The sequence below is a fragment of the Danio rerio genome, chromosome 16, assembly GCF_049306965.1.
Source record: "Danio rerio strain Tuebingen ecotype United States chromosome 16, GRCz12tu, whole genome shotgun sequence".
Classification (NCBI taxonomy): domain Eukaryota; kingdom Metazoa; phylum Chordata; class Actinopteri; order Cypriniformes; family Danionidae; genus Danio; species Danio rerio.
Genome location: NC_133191.1, coordinates 47,847,541 through 47,853,255, shown reverse-complemented (window position 1 = coordinate 47,853,255; position 5,715 = coordinate 47,847,541). Strand labels below are relative to the sequence as shown.

Here is a 5,715-nt window from a genome sequence, read left to right as displayed (position 1 = left end):
TATATATATATATATATATAAATTAAATATATATCTGTAATTTTTATTCACAATAGATTTTCCCCCAAAATGATTTCCCCTCTAAAATCTCAAGTAAATAACGTTACAGTGCTAAATGGAAATATAAATAAGTAAATAAAATAAGGTAAATAAAATACATATAAATAAAATGGGTTTCATTTTTAGATTATGTGATGACAAAATTTATATGCACTTTTTTAATTGTCTTATTAAATTGAAATGTCTTGTTTTGTTGTGTTTTTAATTTTGGTAATTTAAACAAATAAAAATACTAAGGATCATTGAATGCAAAACCACTGTTAAAAATGAATGACATTTTGGGGGATGATAACAATAATAAAAATAACTATAATAATAATTAGAAGAATAATAACCTTTATTTAACCAGGTAAGTCAATTGAGAACCAGTTCTCATTTACAATGACGACCTGGTTAAGAGGCAACAAATAAAGCAGATATTAATCAACAGAGACGCAATACAATAACAATTTCACAAATGCAAATTAATAACATATAAAACCAAGAAAAACTAGCACAGTGATTTTGTACTATTAACTGGATTGAAGTTTTTAAAGGATGAAAGTGTTGAGCTTTAATATGATTCCAAGCAGCATCAGCAGCAGAAAACTGAAAAGAGTAGCGACCAAATGAAGTGCAAATTTTGGGTATGCAAAGGCTAATAAAACGACTAGAGCGCAGATTTCGACATGCTTTCTGAATGTTATCAAGTGACTGTAAGTATAGTGGAGTCTTCCCAATTAGAGTTTTGTAAATGAACCATAAAATTTGTCGACGTGATTGAAGAGGTCAATTCAGTAAACAATACAGTTGACGTTGATGAGTGTTAAATGGCGTAGCAGTATATAAAATAAAATAGCCGGCAGCTAGCTCTGTGCAACTCTCACATGATTGCCCATTGAAGCTAAGCAGGGCTACGCCCGTTCAGTACATGGGAGACCACATGGGAAAGCTAGGTGGCTGCCGGAAGTAGTGTTAGTGAGACCAGCAGAGGGTGCCCAACCTATAGTCTGCGTGGGTCCTAATGCCCCAGTATAGTGACAGGGACTCTATACAGCTCAGTCTTTTGGATGAGACGTTAAACCGAGGTCCCGTCTCTCTGTGGTCATTAAAAATCCCAGAGTAGGGGTCTCATCCCGGCATCCTGGTCAAAATTGGCCACTGGCCTATGTCCATCATGGCCTTCTAACCATCCCGATATCATAATTGGCTTCATCACTCGGTCTCCTCTCCACCTATCAGCTGATGTGCGGTCTGGCGCAAAATGGCTGCCGTCTTGTCATCCAGGTGGATGCTGCACACTGGTGGTGGATGAGGAAATGCCCCCTATGTGTAAAGCGCTTCGAGTGCCCAGATCAGTGGCGTAGCGGACGGGCCCGCAGGGCACGCACCGCGGGGGGGCCCCGCGTGATTAGGGGGCCCCACGTCGTCGCGATTTTCAATAATGGAAAATCCAGGAACCGCAATAATCAAACTCTTGGGAACAACTGTGGACAGAACCAAAGTTCACAGGTCTGTGTTCTCTGAACACCTCTCAAGCGGTGGACTACTTCATTCTGATTGCTTGCCGCCGAACCGCGTCATAGCCAATGAAGACGCGCCGCTGGCGCCGCTTGTTAAAAAATGAATGACTTCTGGCTACTTTGACGCTTTCGCCGCTTTCGGTTTGTGATCGCTCCTCAGTTTGTGAAGGATTCCCCACGTTGTCGCTCCACTCCGCCTCCTTTTCCCGCACCTCAATTTGTGACATAGATATATACAATAGATATTGTATAGGGATCCTGAGCATGGGTCAATAGCGCCGCCACATTGGTACAGTGCTCCCAGGACAAATGTCATTTAACCGCACTAGTCAAGTGTTTTTACGTGAAGATGCGGGACTGTAGCGCTGTCTACGAGTGTAGTAACAAGCAAACAAAGAAAACAAAGCACAAAGGCAGAACATTCCATAGGTAATATTAAGTTTTTTTTCTGTTTTTGTATGTTCTGAAATTTGTGCTAAACAGGTAGCGTTATTTATGATAACAGCCAATTACTGCATTCACCATAAGTCAAAGTAGCTCCAATTCGCACTAAATACTCGGCTTATGCTAGCTTTGTTGAATAAAATCAGCAAACAATGCAAAAGAAATATGACAACGAGATGCTGCGCTGCCAGAAACTTGTATTATTGTCGGCTAACGTTAGTGAAAGAGTCATTCATAATGGAGATTCATTCACAAACAAATCGCTCCCTCCATCAGAATGAGAAGTGAAAGCAGAAGAGGAGCTGTGTGTCAGGACATGATTAGATCAAATTTAACAGGGAGGGTGAATAGTACATTTCTATACACACAAACACAAGCTTTTTATCAGGAATGCCAGTGCGATCACTGATCCATCAATGTAGAAAAGTGATGTAAAATTATAATTTTCATAATTAAAAAAAAAAAATACTTTCATCCAGGAAAACTCCCGATCATAGATATATGTGTATATGTGTATATCTCTGGCTCTGCCGCCCCCAAACACCCCCCACCCAAACCCCACCGACCCCCTTGAAAACTGGGGGCCCCATCGGTGATCCCTGCAGGGGGGCCTCCGCATTTTGCGCTACGCCACTGGCCCAGATATGCGCTAAATAAACGTAAGAAAAAACATCCAGTTAGTGATGAAGAGTGTTTGAAGCTGATCCGTAAATTAAATCATAATCCAGATTTGTTCATTTGACCAAATGCTGCTTTGAAGAGGGCGTAAAGGAAGATTTGTTTCTGTAAAGAAAACCAATATGGGCTTTAACCTTTTGAGCAATTCATTTATGTGTTTCAAGATGATTTACCATCTAACCTGATGCCAAGATATTTGTAGCAGTCAACACATAAACTGGATAAACTCCAAATTAATTTTATTTATTACTAAAATACATCAAAATGAAATAGTTTTCATTTTCAAATGTGATGCGAATTTAAATGTTTATTATTTATGATCTGTCTTTAGGGTGAAATGTCTTATTCAAATTACCAGCCAAAATCTTGACGAGCACAGTATTTGTGTGAAAACGTCGCCAGATCCTCCTCCTCGTAATGACTGTAATCATGTGAGACGCTGGACAGCTGTGTTATGCTTCTGGCCTCGGTGTTTCGATGAGTTTGTGCTATTCATCTTGTCCTCTTCACAGTCGAGTGTGTATCATCATGAAGACGTGCTGGCAATCACACAATAATTACTGACACCCTGAAGCAGCAGCAGAGATGAGAGTTTGCAGCTCAAGAGAATCCGAACACATTAATACGGAGGTGAGAAATCATCAAACTATTTGTGTGTCTGTCTCACACCTGAGCCTTGCTTAATGTTGAAGTGTAGTATTTGAGTCTTGTGGTCATATTGAAACAGTTATAGACATCTGGTTATTAATTGGGGTCATTTTCGATGACTCTGTGATGAATTCATATTAATGATTCTTGTTGTGATTTTATTATAAAAGCTATTGTAACCGCATTAAGAACGGCTTTGCCAATTATTTTGTTTATCTGGCTTTTATATAATGCATGTGGCTCCAATCAAACTTTCTGAATTAACATTTAGGCATCACGGTTGTGCGGTGGGGTAGCATGATGGCCTCACAGCAAGAAGCTCGCTGGTTGGAGCCTCGGCTGGGTCAGATGGCAGTTCTGTGTGAAGTCCAAAGACATATAAGTGAATTGGGTAAGCTAAATTGCCCATAGTGCATGTGTTCGAATGAGTGTGTTTGATTTAAAAGGACATTTCAGGGGAGAAACTCAGAATTAAATAAGATTTAATAAATAAATCTAAATAAAATGTTTTTATTTTAAAAATATTTGATGAGAATATTCATTCATTCATTTTTTTGTCGGCTTAGTCCCTTTATTAATCTGGGGTCGCCACAGCGGAATAAACCGCCAACTTATCCAGCAAGTTTTTACGCAGCGGATGCCCTTCCAGCCGCAACCCATCTCTGGGAAACAAACACACACTCATACACTACAGACAATTTAGCCTACCCAATTCACCTGTACCACATGTCTTTGGCCTGTGGGGGAAACCGGAGCACCCGGAGGAAACCCACGCGATGGCAGGGAGAACATGCAAACTCCACACAGAAACACCAACTGAGCTGAGGTTCGAACCAGCGACCTTCTTGCTGTGAGGCGACAGCACTACCTACTGCGCCACTGCCTCGCCCTGATGAGAATATATATGTTTATATATAGAGGGGCATCCGCTCCATAAAACATGTGCTGGATAAGTTGGCAGTTCATTCCGTTGTGGCGACCCGGGATTCATAAGGGCCTAAGCCGTAAAAGAAAATGAATGAATAAATGAATTATTTAATTAACTTTTATTTATTTAAATTGGTAGTATAGCTATGAAAAACATCTGCTCAGAAAGCATCAGTTTTTCTGGGTTTTCGTAATTATGGTTGTTTGAGTAAAATATTTTTTGTTGTTTCTTTTTACTTTTTCTTTCTTCCTCTAAATAAATGTAAATTTTAATAATAAATAAATTTTAATAATAATTTTATTTAGAGAAAGGAAAAGGAAATAAAAATAACCAAAAATATTCAGAAAAGCATCAGAAAAACTAGTGCTTTCTAAGTTGACTCAGATTATTATTAGAGAATAAAATGACAACTGGTCAAAATAAAAATGGTGTTGTGTATTTTGTCAATATTTATCAGGTAATAATAAAATAAAAGAGAATATATTTTTAAACTCAATAGTTTAAAAACTAATTTCCTTAGTCTTTGCCATGAAGACAGTACATAATTTGTTATTTTGCAAGATATTTGCTTATATTATGAATTATGAAATTTAAATGCGTGCAAGTTAATTAAAGTGATTGGACAGCAGTGGTTTGTTCTGTAGTAGCCTTTTGAATAAATTTTAATTTCTTAAAGGGGTAATAATATTGACCTGAAAAAAAAATAAAAAAAATCTTCTCTCCGTTAAACAGAAATTTGGGGAAAAAAAATAAACAGGGGGCTAATAATTCTGACTTCAACTGTGTGTGTGTGTGTGTGTGTGTGTGTGTGTGTATATATACCTTTATTCTATTATATATATATTTCTTAACTTGTATATAAATATATATGCTAAAGTTAAGACAAGTGGATCTCGATATTAACGCAGTTCCACGTGTAACCACACGGTGGCTCTCTCGGTCTTTACTCAGCGGGAACAGTTCAAGACAAGATGGTGTGCTGACTTTTTTGCTAAAAATCATAATCCCAACATTGTTAACGAAGAAAAACATAATTGAACTAAATAATAAATGTATAAATACTTAAATTTTAGCCACTGCCATGGATTATAGCTGTATTACAGTCATCGTACTTACTGTCAGCATGCCAGATGGTACATTTAAGCTTATTTAATGCTTCTTTATTTAAACGTATGGTAAACAGGCTTTAACCAAAAACACTGGCTCACTATCAAGCAGGAACTGTGTAGTGAATTTCCCCATCTGCTTATGAAATGCAGTACAATACACCAACTGTTTGAGAAATGTGACATTGAGAGCTTCCTTTATCGAGATGTTGAGTAAACATTTTTACTGACACAAAAAGCAGATGTCACTACTCTAAGTATGATCCTCAAAACTACCAATTTTGCTTTCAAAATGTACTAAAAAACGATTTATTTATTTTAAACCCCAAGAACGACACGTTTACAGCTA

At 37.8% G+C, this 5,715-nt stretch overlaps 1 protein-coding gene across 9 annotated transcripts in view; it reads left to right on the top strand.

The window, feature by feature from the left end:
* Positions 1-3,192: 3,192 nt before the first annotated feature.
* The window catches only part of zmp:0000000930, a 45,056-nt gene continuing 42,533 nt past the window's right edge, over positions 3,193-5,715 (top strand). For 5 of the 9 annotated variants that reach the window (XM_073926629.1, XM_073926632.1, XM_073926621.1 and 2 more), the window contains exons 1-2: positions 3,205-3,314; positions 3,604-3,723. The gene's annotated coding sequence lies outside the window, so the exon portion shown is untranslated. Of the gene's footprint in view, positions 3,315-3,603; positions 3,724-5,715 lie in introns of all 9 variants that reach the window. The other 4 variants (XM_073926627.1, XM_073926618.1, XM_073926625.1 and 1 more) reach the window with 3 other exon arrangements.